The sequence below is a fragment of the Diplotaxodon limnothrissa genome, linkage group LG14, assembly GCF_057381915.1.
Source record: "Diplotaxodon limnothrissa isolate DT_005_m linkage group LG14, D_limnothrissa_male_GT1.1, whole genome shotgun sequence".
NCBI lineage: Eukaryota > Metazoa > Chordata > Actinopteri > Cichliformes > Cichlidae > Diplotaxodon > Diplotaxodon limnothrissa.
Window position 1 is genome coordinate 12,778,999 of NC_140609.1, and position 15,199 is coordinate 12,794,197.

A 15,199-nucleotide genomic window follows, 5' to 3' on the forward strand; every position below is an offset into this window, starting at 1 on the left:
CACGTTTTTATGCCTGAAATACTACAGTACTACACTCCCACCAGATGAGCTCATGCAGCCTGTCACGAACCGGGACATACAACCATGACAAAACAGGAGATGCACACACAATTTATTGTGTTATTAATTTAGATCAACTGTGCTAATATAGTATACCAAAATGAAAACAATAACTCAAATTTCAGATATTTGAGGTTGTGCTGAAAATAATGGTGCCAAATAAGGCAAGAAAAACATATTTTAAAGGTGAAATATAGAGGTAAAATCAAAAATAGTCAAGAACGGCCAATTATACCCTGGACCACAGAGGGTTAAATTTGAAAACGGTTTAAAAAAAAACATCCCCATTCTAAAATGTCATGTGACAATCTGATTCATGAAGAGTGATGATGTCACAAGGACATGTGATGATGTCACAAGGACATGTGATGATGTCACAAGCACATGCCTTTGAGCCTTTGAAGTTTTTCTATAAATAGGGGTCAGGAGCAGCAAGTTTTAGTCAGTTTGTTCGCAGCCTTCAAACGTTCGACCAGAGCTATATTTGAAAGTATTTGTAAACCTCTGTAACATCACGCTCCAAAGCCCTGTGACGTTTCTGTGTTCTGTGACGTTGTCCCAAAGAAAGACCTTTAAATGCGATAAATAGCCTAAACGTTTTCGTTTATGACTAGTTTACCGTGTTATGACTGTGAACAGGGGGGAAGTCGCGCAAGAGAAATGTCGACCAAAACAATTGCAAGTAAGCCAAAGTCAGTTCCTAAAAGTCAACCCGCAGGTGTTTCCACCACCATCAGACCCTCCACTTCTGTAAGACCTCCATTAAGAATAACTGATGCAAAGAAAACCACTCGGGTGGGAAAAACTCAGAATGGAAGACCGGCAGCTGTGAAACAGCCCCCGAAGAGGGATATGAAAAAGAATGTGGACAGTAAACTGGTCAGCTTAATTACAAATGAAATTGTATACAGTGGAGCGACTGTGTCATTTGATGACATCGCAGGGCAGGATCTGGCAAAGCAAGCACTTCAAGAAATTGTCATCCTTCCTGCCTTAAGACCTGATCTCTTTACTGGTCTGAGAGCTCCTGCACGTGGCTTGCTTTTATTTGGCCCACCAGGAAATGGGAAGACCATGCTCGCCAAAGCAGTTGCTGCAGAGTCTAATGCAACATTCTTCAACATCAGTGCTGCTAGTTTGACCTCCAAATATGTGGGAGAAGGCGAGAAGCTCGTACGAGCACTCTTTGCAGTTGCAAGAGAGAGACAGCCCTCAGTAATCTTCATCGATGAAGTGGACGGCTTGCTCTGTCAAAGGAGGGAGGGGGAGCACGACGCCTCTCGCCGTTTAAAAACTGAGTTCCTCATTGAGTTTGACGGGTTGCAGTCAGGAAAGGATGACAGAGTACTTGTAATGGGAGCAACGAACAGGCCCCAGGAGCTCGATGAAGCAATATTAAGGCGCTTTGCAAAAAGAGTATATGTGACCTTACCCGATGAGAAGACAAGATTTACGCTGCTGAAAAATCTTTTGGGAACGCACGGGAGTCCACTGAGCCAAGACGAACTGTCCTGTCTTGCAAAAGTGACTGAAGGATATTCAGGGAGCGATTTGACAGCATTAGCCAAAGATGCTGCACTTGGCCCAATAAGAGAGTTGGCACCAGAACAAGTCCGTGTTATAGCTGCTGCTGAGGTGCGCAACATTAAGATAAAAGACTTTGAGGATTCTCTGAAGCAAATCAAACCAACTGTTAGTCCAGCAACTCTTAACATGTACACCAAATAGAACAAAGATTTTGGTGGTCCTTCTTCAATAAATCCAAATCCAGTCAGGCTGGATGAAACAGAGTGCAAAAATAAAGAGCTTCTTCAAGAGAAAGAGCAACAGGAAAAAGAAAAAAAACGTATTCTCCAGGACTTGGAGAGAAGAAATCTACAACTGAACAAATTAATACAATGAAGGACAGAACACCTGAACTGGAAGGAGAAGTATTGGAAAAACGACGTTCAAAGATGCAGCGTAGGATCAATGAAATGGCGAAAAAACACTCAGAGGTCATTAATGAGATGTTGTTGAACTCAGACAACTTGAAGTGTGAAAACGCTGAAATGCTTGCACAAAAGCAGCAACAAGAGAAAATAAATGAAGACCTGCAGCGTAAGCTTCAAGAAATCACAAGAAGAAATGAGCAGTTAGAAAAGATGCACAAGGAAAAACAACAGCAAAATACAGACAAGTGCAATCTATTAAAAGAAATGGAGCAAAGATGCCAGAAACTTGAGAAGGAAGTTGAAGAAACAACCGATCAGTTGAGAACCCTCATCCTAGAGAAAAAAGTGGTCGTGGAAAAGCTCATGGAAAAGAAGAAAAAACGTTTCCGCTTCTTCTGGAGGAGGGACACTCCTGCTTTTTCTACTCTTTCTATTTTTTCTACTGCTGACGTCACCTCGTCTCCCTCCACCTCTGTTCCATCTTAATTTTCACCTCTCCTCTCCCCTTCTCTCCTAACACTTCTTCCCTCTCTCCTTCATCTTTTTTCACCCCAACCAGTCCCGGCAGTTGACTGCCCCTCGTGAGCCTGGTTCTGCCGGAAGTTTCTGCCCGTTTAAAGGCAGTTTTTCTTCCCCACTGTCGCCTAGTGCTTGCTCAGAGGGGATTGTTGGGGTTTTCTCTTTTCTTTTTTTTCCCCTTCTTATTACCATTTTCCTTTATTTACCGATTTGTTTTGTTTACTTTTCTTTTACGTTGTTTCTTTATTTACTTGTTTAACTTTTTTTCAACTTATGTAATAAACTAATAAACCAATTGAATTTATCCTCTGCGTATTTTACATCTAATCTTTAAAGAATATTTCCAAAACATTTTCAAACATCACGATCTGTCTTTTGTTTGCTTGTTAAAACCCCGTAAATGGTGAAGTAAAAACCCTGTGATATGGTTTAAAACATCAAAATAGACTAAACAACTAGTCTAAAACTAAGAGACACAGGATAAAGTTGGTGTGAAGGTTTCAGTCTGTGAATGAATCTAAGCACCATCACCTTAACTTTAAATTCATCTCTGTTACCCTCTTTGTGACTGAACTCTGACCGTGAGCACCACAGCCACTGCGCACCAGTCACACGCACTTTAAATCCATCACAGTAAACCAGTTAGTTTACCTCAGTTTGTTTTGCAGCACATTTCACAACATGCAAAAGCATAATGTGCCATGTACAGACTCAAAATCTGATTTAAAAACATGAGGACTGACCTGTAAGCTTTACATTTACAGTTTATCACATACCACTGAGCAGTTCTTACCTGTAATTCTAAGCCCTCTTCTTCCTTTTCTGGTTTAAAACATCAAATTAGACTAAACAACTAGTCTAAAACCAAGAGACACTTAAATATTAAGTTAAACCTCTGGGGTTGCCGGACGCGCCGGCGCGTCAAAATCACATGACCAATTTAAGACGACACAGCTACAAGATGCAGCGATTCAGAGGCTGTATCCCAATTCAGGGTCTGCAGCCTTAAAGGCCGCATTTTAAGGCCGATTACGTCACCATGCCAGTCTCCTATTGCCAGAGGCTGAAGTGTGTGTGCAGTCACCAGGTGATAATCTGATATCGTCTACTTCCCCACTGATGTTAAGTAATATGAAAAAAATAATGAATCCCACCTTAGGCCGAATGTGTGACTCTCTTCGTAGTGGAAGAGAGAATGAATCTTCCCATCCGAATTCACGGCAATCAGTCTGTCAATCAAATCCTGTGGAGTAAAATGAGAGGCTTTGAACAAGAATGCACCGGATAGGGTGCAAAACGAAAACTGTGTGGAAATTTACAATGGGTAAGGTGGAGAACGTATATCAGTCTCAGTGTGAGAGGGTTTATTTGAATGCGTTTGAAGTAAAACAAATGGGTGGGTGGTGTTTGGAGGCCAAATAAAAAGTGCAAACATGCCCTCAGATGGATGACAAAAAAAAACTGCAGTGTGTGGAAAAGAAGAAGAAGAAAAACACTTACAGGTATGGAGGTTGGCATCTCCCTCAGGGTGTATTCGCTTTTGTTGGCCAAAGACTGTCGGCCCAGCAGTTGCCACACCGACTGGGAAGAGGAGAGGAGGTTGACCAAGTACAGGAAGGACTGAAGAGGAAAGTAAATACAGCAGCTGTTAGAGAGAAAAAATGTATTTGCTTTTAAAGACCATTGTGAATGCATTTGTGCACGTCATGGATTGATCAAATCCTAACACATAATAATAATATAACACTATTCAACTACAAACACTACCGATAATATGACAAATAATATCTGTAGTATTCAAAGCAAAACAAAATGTAAAAAGAATTTATGATTGCAAAGATAAAACATGGTTTACCACACTCTCAAAACTGAATAAGACATATATTCTGAGCAGAGTGGTTGAGCAGAAACCTATTGCAGCCTGAAGAATATTAAACTACAGGAAAGCTCCCTGCATTTTTCACTGGGTCTGGTAGAACAGGGAAAACATATCATCAAAAGCATCAAAGGAAAAAAAGAGAGACACTTGCACAAACGAGCTACAACTTAGATTATATTAAACAGCTTCAAAGAAACGTAAAGAAAAAAACAAGATACGATGGATTTTTTTTTCTAAAATAGAAATATCTATACTTTCATGTGTCTTCTGATGTTTCTGTGCATGTGTGAACTTATCTTCATATGTACTACCAAACCTCCTACTGTACTTAGCACAGATTAAAGCAAAGACTCGAGTTAATTCACCAAAGTGCTGGTGTGTGTATATTTAGTTTTCCTTTGACCTCAGCATATATGTATAACCCACTGATAAGGCAGACTTTAAAGTCGCCTGTGGCAGGACACAGTTTACACATCACTGGCTGTCCGTATTCACTTGGCTAGTCTCTCTGAGAGAGATGACTTGGCTGCTGTCAGAGGCCAAGCATCAGACACACACAGACAGGCTCACGCTGGAGCTTGTTGAAGCTTTCCTGAGAGAAATTCTGCCAAAAACATAACTAAAAATGCAGTCTTATGAAAGTAAGGCTTATTTGCCCAGACACCCATAAACCAATCAGCAAAAAGCCTTTCTTGTTAACAAAATCACTATTGCCAGTTTCTTAAATATGAATATTCACAAGTGAATTTTCTACATGGCTGCTGGTATCACAGCAACACATGGACCACTATTCTGAGTCCTGGGTTAATAATAATTGGAATCAATTTAATTTTAATCAATTTAAACACCTTTGTAACCAGTGAGCTAAAAACATGATGGAAAAGCAAAACTTCTAAGAGATCTGTGTCTGTACTATTATGTAGATATCTAAAAATTGGGGCATTGTGGGCTCCAGGAAGTTTCTCCTTCTCCCTCTCTCTCTCACACACACACGCACGCACATACATACAATACCTTAATGCAACTCCTATCTGTGGGGTCAATGGGAGTTGGTTTGGGACGGACCACTCTGATGTCGTCACTGCTGCACTCAAGAACAGACCATAGCTCTAGTACCAGGGCCCGAATAAAGCCTGAGACAGAACACGGAGAAATTTGTTGTACCAAACATTTATTTGAAATAGCAGCAACTAAAATTATTAACAGTGCTTTAATAAATAAACGACTGACTTTGTTATTGTGTCCAATCTTTTAAAGAAATCTGTCTTTGCATTGCTGGCACCGTTTTGATTGGAGGATTTGAATCTCAGGAAGGAAGGAATTTATAATGCCACTCCCTTTGATCCCATTTAATCTCTTCCCTGTTGCACTTTGGCCTGTCAGTAACTACATTTGAATTTTGCAGCTCAAGCTTGCACATAAAGGCTGGATAAAAACGTTAATGCAATCAAAATGTACGCAGCCCTCGCTGGAAAACTGGGGATACAGTACAGTACATAAATGATGAAGCAAAGACAAAACATTAGTGTCATGGAAGAAGAAATAGTCAGTGCATCACGGGAAGCTCCCAGCAATAAAACCTGCATTTGTATTGACACATAAACCTTAATTTGTGAGCAATTTTCAGTGTATTTCAGTTAAATTAATGAGACAAATATAACAAAAGGGATTTTATACTTAGAAGAAGAATATGAAATTGAAATATTAAACTAAGAAAACTATAAATACTGCAGTTCTAGAGTTACAGATATACAATTAAGCTTTGCATATCAGTGCTGTATAACCCAGGGAATGTACTTTTTTTTTTTTTATAATTGAATAGTAATGGAAATCATGAACTGTTTTTCAGAGGTCATAGATCAAATGAGCAGTAGAGTTTTTCTCACAGAATGGTTCTTTCACATAGAAAGCAGTGTGTGCTGCAGGTTTAGCAAATGGCCCATCATTTGTATCTCCAGTGTCTGTTGAAGTGTACAGTATCTGTGTGTGTGCATGACCGTCGGTGCTCTCTGCTCACTCGGGTTCAGAGGTACAGGGAGGAGGCTCAGCAGGAGTAGAGGCAGCTGCTTCATCACAAACATGCCAGGTGCAGGCGGTAAAGGCCCTTTCTGTTTCCTCTCAACCCTCCTGCCAAAGCCATAGAACTCTGCCGAGGTGAACCAGACAACACAATATAGACATTTTTCCCTGTTCCTACATGGAAACACAAGATCAAACGGGCATTTTTTTTTGGCATAAATATGTATATCATATCGGACTCAGTTTGTTCCTGTTATTGTTTTTGCACTGTACTTGTCATCCATTCCAGTGAAACGATGCAGAAGGTTGTAGGTTGTGCAATAGTGCCATCTAGAGGTGAAGTAACATCACACTGCCCGTGCTCTTGTCTCGTCACGGTGTTTGCGTGTTTCTCCCTCTCTGCACACTCAGCGTTATATTCACAATATGTGGAAAATATATTGATATTGAATGTTCAAATATGAGGATATGTATAATGTATAGGTTGACTTTGCTCTACCTACACTTCTGGCAGAGCAGCAGTTGCAATGCGAACACATAATTAAACGGTGTATTTATAGGAACAGATTTCTTGCCTATGGCAGACAAAGTGATTTTAAACGTGTAAAAGGTTTCATTCACAGATGATTTATTACTATCACACCCTGGAGACTTTATAAAGAGCACTGCTGCAAAAGCAGCCTAAACAAACTTGTACAGTAGGTCACGCTGGTTTAGTTTTTCATCAAAATGCTTTTTTTCTTTTACTATTATTTTTGAAAACGTTACAGCACTGGTGGACATTTCCTACCAAATAAGAACTAGACACTACTGTTATGTAGTGGTTAATTGGAAAACTGTTTTATCACGAATTTCTTATTTAGAAATAATTAAAATTTTATTTGATGTTTTTTTTTTTTTGGATGGATACTGTTATTGCAGTGATGCTGTAATTAAACTGTCTTCACCCCAGTAGAATAATTGCATGACTCCATCACTGAAGTGGAGGGTTTGCTTTGGAGGGGAAACGCACAGTGTCTCTTTAGTAGCATGGTGGTTGGATCCCACATTTGTTTCTTATGTAACATTGTAAATAGCTGCTAAGACAGCATATCTATTGGACAAGCACATATTATACATACTTTGCACGTGCAATATTTAAACATGTAGGCTAGAGAATGACTTTCAGTTGTATTATTTATTAGACGAATACTAATTATCACTGTAAATATGAAAATCTGTACAAAACATCAAAGCATTAAGAATACTTGCAATAAAAAGAAATTTTCTAAATGGTGCTGTTTGTCTTATTATGCAGTAGACTTGAGATCTCAGTAGTTATTAGTTCAAGATCAGGACACAGTGTTTAAGGGATTGTACATTTCAAAATATAATTTACTTTGAAGCGATCTGATCCTATGCCATGACATTTAAAACATTAACATAATGCTCACTTAAATTGAAAAAAAATCTCTCACTTTGTGATTTTTAAAAAAGCAAATAGAATGCATTTATCAAACACTTTTAGTTGATGTTTGTTATGGAGTAGTGGCAGAAATCTTTAGCCATTCCTCGTTGCCTCAGGAGCAATGATTTTATTGAACATGTGCAAACATAAATGGAAATATACGTAAAATAGAGTTTATAACAATATAACAAGCTTGAAAGTCAATATTTGGCATTGTAACTGTTATTCTTCAGTTCTAGTTTTCTTGTCATTTCCACAGGAACAGTTTTCCAGGCTTCTTGAAGGATATTCAGAGCACGTCTTTGGGTGTTGTCCGCCTTTTGTTCCGTTCTCGTGTCACAATGATCCCACACTGCTTCAGTAATATTGAGGTCTGGGCTCTGGGGAGGCCAAGCCATGACTGATGCTGTTCTATTGTATGTTTTTCTATCCAGGTATGCTTTTACTGTACTGACAGTATTTTGGGGATCATTGCTATCCTGAAAAATGATGCATTTGCCAATCACATGCTTTCCCAATGGCATTACATTGTGGATTAAAATCCATTGTTACTTTTCTATATTCAAGATTCCATCAATCAAGAGTTTCCCATCCTTAAGAATAGCTTCTTCTTCTTCTAACAATTTCTGACAAGGGTTCAGCAAACGGTAGATGAATCAGCTGAAGGGCTAGATGCACCTTTCAGGTCCTGTGTTGGGTCTTAACTCGATTTTCCCCTCTTATTTCTTAAGGACATGACTTTCAGATATTGTTAATTTGCTGTAGAGGGTGTGTGTGGTTGAAAGGCAAGGCCTGAAGAGGAAATGAGGGTTAGGTGAGAGGAATGGTGGAAACATTGGGGTAAAACTTGGATTCACTTATTATTAATTATTAAACACTTATTATTAATGGAGCAGTAACACTGAGAAAAAAATCATCAAACTTTTACTCCTACTGACAAAATTAATCAAAAGCATTTTTAATTATGAACATTAAAAGTACTATTGAATGGGAAAAATCACATCTATCTGGATTTCTTTGCTTGTTGATTTCCAAACTAATATAAGTATTTTTCTGTACCTTTGCACTGATTTAACTGCTTTAACTGAATTTATCCTGCCAATGCTTTTTTGCATGTGCCCTTTGCTGCTAGAAATCAGATCATCTTTTTCATATAAATCTATGTACAAAAAAATACATAGATAGCTTTTAAAGCTGGAATCGGTCTTTGACTTTGCCTTTATTCTTCATTGCTGTATTACCTTTCCTCCTTCTGACCTTACTCTTTATGGCCACTTTTAGCATAAATATAGCATCTGGTTTAGCAAACCTTATAAAGGGAAAATCGATCTGAGGAATGGGAACAAAGCAAAAGTCATCATGAACGTGTCAGTTGAGGCTGTTAATCAGTGGGATACTGCAGGTCACCCTGCTTAAAAGCTGTCCCAATCCCTCTTTACGTGAAGCCTTTGCTTTTATTATATACTTCATATAACATATCATATTTATTTCTAACCACCATGACACCACAAGAGGGAAGCATTAGGCACTGAGATGGTGAAACTGCAACTGATAAAAATGCAGTTCATACATATAATGCAGCAAGCTAATCGATCTGTTGAAATTCACAAACACTTCTGCAGAGTAGATACATTCATTTCATTTTGTAGAATAAAAATATAATTTCCTGCCTTGTTTAGTATCACTATAATAGAAGGACACCGGCGCTAACAGTAAAAGTAAAAGTAAAAGCTATTGATACCAATTATTTTTATACTATATCCTCACTTCACAGTGAGAACCAAAATCTGTTTCTTCTTTCTTTTGTACTAAACATGTTCTCACACTCTGGAGCCATTTTGGTGCAAAGTCAGCAAATTTTATAATTTATAAATTTTTCAATTTTATATTTTATATTCCCCTTGCCATAAGAGCTGGGTAACACCCAAATTTCTCATCTGTGCAGTATTAAAGGTTTATCCTATTCTATTCTAAAACTTTAAAACTGTTTTTATTCTAGTATATAACTTTTATGATCACTGAAATTAAAGTTAATATAGATATAGCTTAAAAATAATTGGACAAATAAGTGCCTGGAGATGTTACCAAAATGGCTCCAGAGTGTGAGAACATGTTTAGTACAAAAGAAAGAAGAAACAGATTTTGATTCTCACTGTGAAGTGAGGATATAGTATAAAAATAATTGGTATCAATAGCTTTTACTCAACAATGAACACATAAGGTGAAGTAAACGTAAATCACAGTCTGATAAAAACCCTTTAATAAAGCACATTCAGTACATGTTCTGAAGCTATTACTCTGGCTCTGTTTGGGGTCATTGTCACGCTACAGAATGAACTTAAGCGATCTGATTATTTTGCATGATAAAAGATCTAATTGTAGTTCTAGTCTCTAGTTTTGACATGCTCTCTGCAAAAAAACCCCCAAAACAACAAAAACTAAAACAGCGGGATGCTTCACCATGCTTCGCTGCCAACATCTGTGCCTAAAGAGTTGTGCACAGTATTGTGTGTTGTATCATCTGTTACCCTTGCTGCAGTGGGTTTTATGAAATTGTCACATTTTCATACAGTGTTGCTGTTCTGTCAAGTAATTACATCTGTATCTCTGCTGCTTTTTTCCCGAGGCAGAGCAGAGAGCAGGCTGGGGTGACAGCTGCAGTGACACTACCCTCCAATCACAGAAAACATACAGCGCCACATGGTGCATATTAGAGCAAAATCATATTTGACAACTGTGAGTTCTCTGCTCTGACATTAAACCATAACCTCTTTCATTAAGTGCTCACAGGGAGCTGCAGGACACTGCTGGTCAGAACAATGCAAACTATGATACAATAATGTCAATGAATTACATTCATTTTCTAGATTTTTTGTCATCCTTTAAAAATAGCTCCATTTTTTTACATGCTAAAATCTACAAATTATACAAATTTCCATCCCCATAAATACAACCTTATCTAAGTAACGCAGTGAGTTTATTTGATCAGTTTGTCCTTGTTAGCATTTACTGCTGGCTTACATTTAGCAGGACTTTAACCAACATATGGTAATCCTATTTCACGCCAGAGAACGATGAGCAGTCTCTTCGTTAAGAGTCTGATCAGCATTCAGTGTTATGTTAGCATGCAGGCTCTGTCCCTCAGAGCCGCCTCACTCCTCTCTCCCCCTCTCTGCTAGAAACAGGCCCTTGTGCTCCCAGCAGTCTCCTCCTGTTTTATTTACATCTTAAGCATTTAAGCTGATGCTTCATCCAGAGCAGTTTAGCGAGAGTAAGCAGTAGGAGGTCAGTGTCTGATTCAAGGACACTATTTACAGGACATATGGTTGCTTCAGGATTGAACCCATAACTTGTCATTTATAGAACAGTCCCTTTAATGTTCGGCCACCTGGCTGCTTTATTTGTGGCTGGGTAATATTGTGTAGAAGCGCTTTTATAAAAAATGTGATGAAAGTACTCTTAAGTCGAGTTGGTGTAAGTTACAGCAGATGCCATGCAGCTGGAAGCTGAGGGTGAAATCTCTTTTGAAGTAGTCTATTTTGGGGGATGATTTTGAGGACTAATCTCACAGCATGCCGAAAATATTTTGACCACAACCATGAAAATGGATGGAGCAGTTAAAAGGAGAGCAGGCCAGCATGGTAGCTCATCTTTGCTGTCTCTACCTTATTTATAGTCCAGAAAAGCAAAATAAAGCATGAGTTTAGCAGCAAAAAATTACAAACAAGCTTGAAAATAAAATTAAACTGAAAAAAATAAGCATACTAATTAAAGTATGACAAATTTAAAGACTGCAGATGTATCCTAAAACACAGTAACAAAGCACAACCCAGGAAACCAGTTGTTTATTGGAAGACAATCTTGGGAGCAAAAATCCAGCTGATCACACTTATGCAATTTAATATATGACATCATATACATCTCAGTACGTTAATAATTTCAGCCTTTAAGGCCTCCTGCATTTCCACTATTGGTACTTTTGTGCATTCCTGATTCAATCCTCCTCTCTCGTTCATGTTCCAACCCTTTGTCCAAAAAAGTGCTTCCTATGTTTGACTAGGTTTTCAGTAGTTATGGCACACAGCAGTTAACCAAATAAATTAACTTAGCGCAAAGAAACTTTGTACCCAACTGCTTACAGTACTTCATGCTACGAGATATATTGCATCTGATGCTACAGAATGCTTGGTGGAAAAATAGCAATAAAAGTCAGAATCCATAAAACATAGAAGTGAGATTTAGCCCAGAGTCCTTGTTGGGGTGATTTGAAAAAAAAAGTACACCAAGTAATATTTTTAGCATATTTTTCTTCAAATTATAAATATTTACAAGGATTTGAATTTTCTGAAAAACATAAGAATCACTTTTCAGGCATTTTTGCTAAACTGTGTAAAATTTTCTCCTGTCACGAGTAGCCATTCCTTAATTTCTAAGTACCATAGACCAGCGGTCCCCAACCCCCGAGCCATGCACTGGTACCGGTCCGTGAGTCGTTTGGTACCGGGCCGCGAGTGTTGAGGTTCAGGTGTGCAATTTATGGTTTACCGGGGGTTTTTTTCTTCGTTTTATCGTTCATATTTATTGTTTTTATCGTTACCTCAGTTCCCCTGTGTCTTTTCCCGTGTGTTATGAACACATTTTAGTTATTTAGGGCCGGTCCGTGGCACAAAATGAATGAAATATTGCAGAAAGACTGATGGAAGATGGAAACTTTTTTTCCCCTTCACATAAGAAAGAACACGCTTTTGGTCGATTAAATGTCTACTAAAACTTAAACACTGTAAAGAAGTGGCACACAGGAATTATGGCAACATCACATTGAAAGTTTGTAAAATTCATATAGAGAAATGGTCCTCATGCTAAACTTTCACCACGTTGAATGTCCATGTTTTTAAAAAAAAACTAACAAAAACAAAAAAACATCAATTGTTTCCAAACCACCTCATCACTCGTCTCCTTAAAGCCATCTATTTTTGAGTCTTATTTCAAAAGCTAAGGAGCCCCCGCATCATTGATTGTCCACTGGCCAAGGTAACGTCAGGTGACAGCTCTTGGAAATAGCCTTTGTAATTGGTCCCAATGAAACTGGCCAGGCGATCACTGCTTCATAGTGTTCTTGATGGTCCACCTCTGCCCCGAGCAGGGCTGCAGGACCAGCAGGTGGCCGGAGTAAACATTAGCCGGCACCACCTCCAGACAGCGTCCAGTAGCCCGATTTATGATCGATTCGTTCTGCAAGGCAGAAGGAGATACAATACTTTGGTTTTAACAGATTTCACAGATGGTCTGTGAACAATGCGTGATGGTGACAGAACAGTATGTAACCAGACCGGGCCTTATGTGAACTGTTGCAACCTCTTTCTTAAACAAATGGCACTAACTTTTTACCTTACATCTATATAAAATAAGTAAGGTCTCCCTATTTCCCTAAGACTTCTACGTCTGCAGGACTCTTCACTGCTTGTCCTGCTGTGTGACAAAGAATCGATGTGGCAGAAGGTCTGCAGCATCACTGTTCAAGCTCTCCTCTTCCCGTGCTACAGGCTGTAACTCTTTAGTTTTTAAAGGTTACCCAAACAGAACTAAAAGACCAACAGAAAATTGACTTACAAAAGGTTTTTCACATTAAAAGAAAAAGAGAATCAATGCCAAAGTAAAAGGTATATTGAGTCGCTTGTTACCCTTTAAGCAGTCTGGGTTTAGTTGTCTTAAGAGGACCCCTTATTTTCTAGCATAAATATAATTTTACAACAGTTATTGTTCATATTAATCATAGCCAAAGTCTCAATTTATGTGCAAATAATCCCCGTTAACCAGACTGCTTTGATTTCAGTAATAGCAGAGATGATATCCTAATATAGTCATCACAAACAGACAGATCTATCTGTGAAGTCCTACTGGCCCCGGTGTTAAAACCTTCTGTTTGTGAGGGTTTTAACACAAAGAAAGGTGGCTTCAACGGAGGTATTCGGAATATAAAGGCGGTTCTGTCAGATAAAGCATGAACTACGGGGCTGCAGCAATGCTGAGTATGAGAGAAATGAAGATTCATGCAAAGCTACTCTCATATTAGAGTCCAAGAGAAAAAAGAATGGACCCAGACATGAGCTCAATAGGTCCCTTTTAAAATCTGACATATAGATACTTTTCCTCTCAACTCTATGCCAGTAAATTTTAGTTTCTCTTATAAACACTCAGTTATATCATTGAAAAAGAGATTTCTTTACACTTCTGACCTGAGAGAAATGCCATGTCTTCTGTTTCACGTTGGTCACCTTTTCACAATTGAGGAGCTGAGGAAAGTTGCTCATCTGATCGTACACCACACAACGAGTGTCCTCACCAGTGCTGCCTAGGGGTCCCAGAAACAGCTGACCTTCTTTAGTGTAGCGTCCTAACTAAGAGGAAAACAGATACGTCACACATACAGTAAACGGAAAGTTACTGAACTGGCTGAGTGAATACTCTTCTCTTTATTAGCTAACGATGAAATAAGTATGTGATGATGTACAAGTTGAAGGTAACCTGGCAGGAATTTTCCTTGATTATGCAAGCTGTTGGGTTTTTTTTTTGCTGCTTTGAACAAGAGGATGGTGTTGTTCCCAATACTGCTGAGAGGCAAAACATGTCTTTGTTCTTCACTGAGTGCTAAACACAAAGATTTTCCTGTACATCACTGCTAATCACAGTGTTGTTTCAGCAGAGTTCTAACCCACATATAGCCCTAACATTTTATATACACCAAATTCTGCAGTTTTCTCAACTTGACAGAAAGAAAAAGCAGAAGTGAGTCAGATTCTTCCCGCTCTGTTTTCTAACCTTTGTGTCTTTCACTTCAGCTTTTTCGTTCAGATTAATAGTAATTTCCACTTTAGCAGTGCAGATAAAACAGTTCCTTTGGTTGCATCTAGCTCTGAGGCTTTGAGTGTGCTGACGATAAAGACTGATTGGGAAATTGTTTATATCGCATTCTGTTCCTAACAAAGCATGAATAGTGGTTGCAATGCCTTGCAAAAGATATAAAGATAAAGCTTTCCATCAACCACCCAGTCAGCCCAGTTTGGGTCTTTTTGCAGAGTAACTGCATCCTGTTTGCAGTACATCATACAAAAGTTAGGTGATTTAACAGCGTTTGGACTCAAAATCTTAAAAAATCCCACTTGTGGTCCCTAGATGTCACTGCTTCTTCTTAAGAACAGAGTATTTATTAAAATGTTTTTCTAGTATCTTTGACCACTACAAGTTACATTCATCTTTTCACAGATATTCATATCGCACTTTATTTTATGCACTTATGTGCTTTATCTGTTTTGCATACACACCTACAGCCAGTCACCATTT

General features: G+C 38.6%; 2 pseudogenes; one reads left to right on the top strand and one right to left on the bottom strand.

Moving 5' to 3' along the window:
- The first annotated feature begins 720 nt into the window (after positions 1–720).
- Positions 721–4,137, top strand: LOC146618532 (spastin pseudogene; annotated as a pseudogene).
- Positions 4,138–12,955: 8,818 nt separating this feature from the next.
- LOC146618533 (polypeptide N-acetylgalactosaminyltransferase 17-like) overlaps positions 12,956–15,199 on the bottom strand; it is a 28,418-nt pseudogene continuing 26,174 nt past the window's right edge.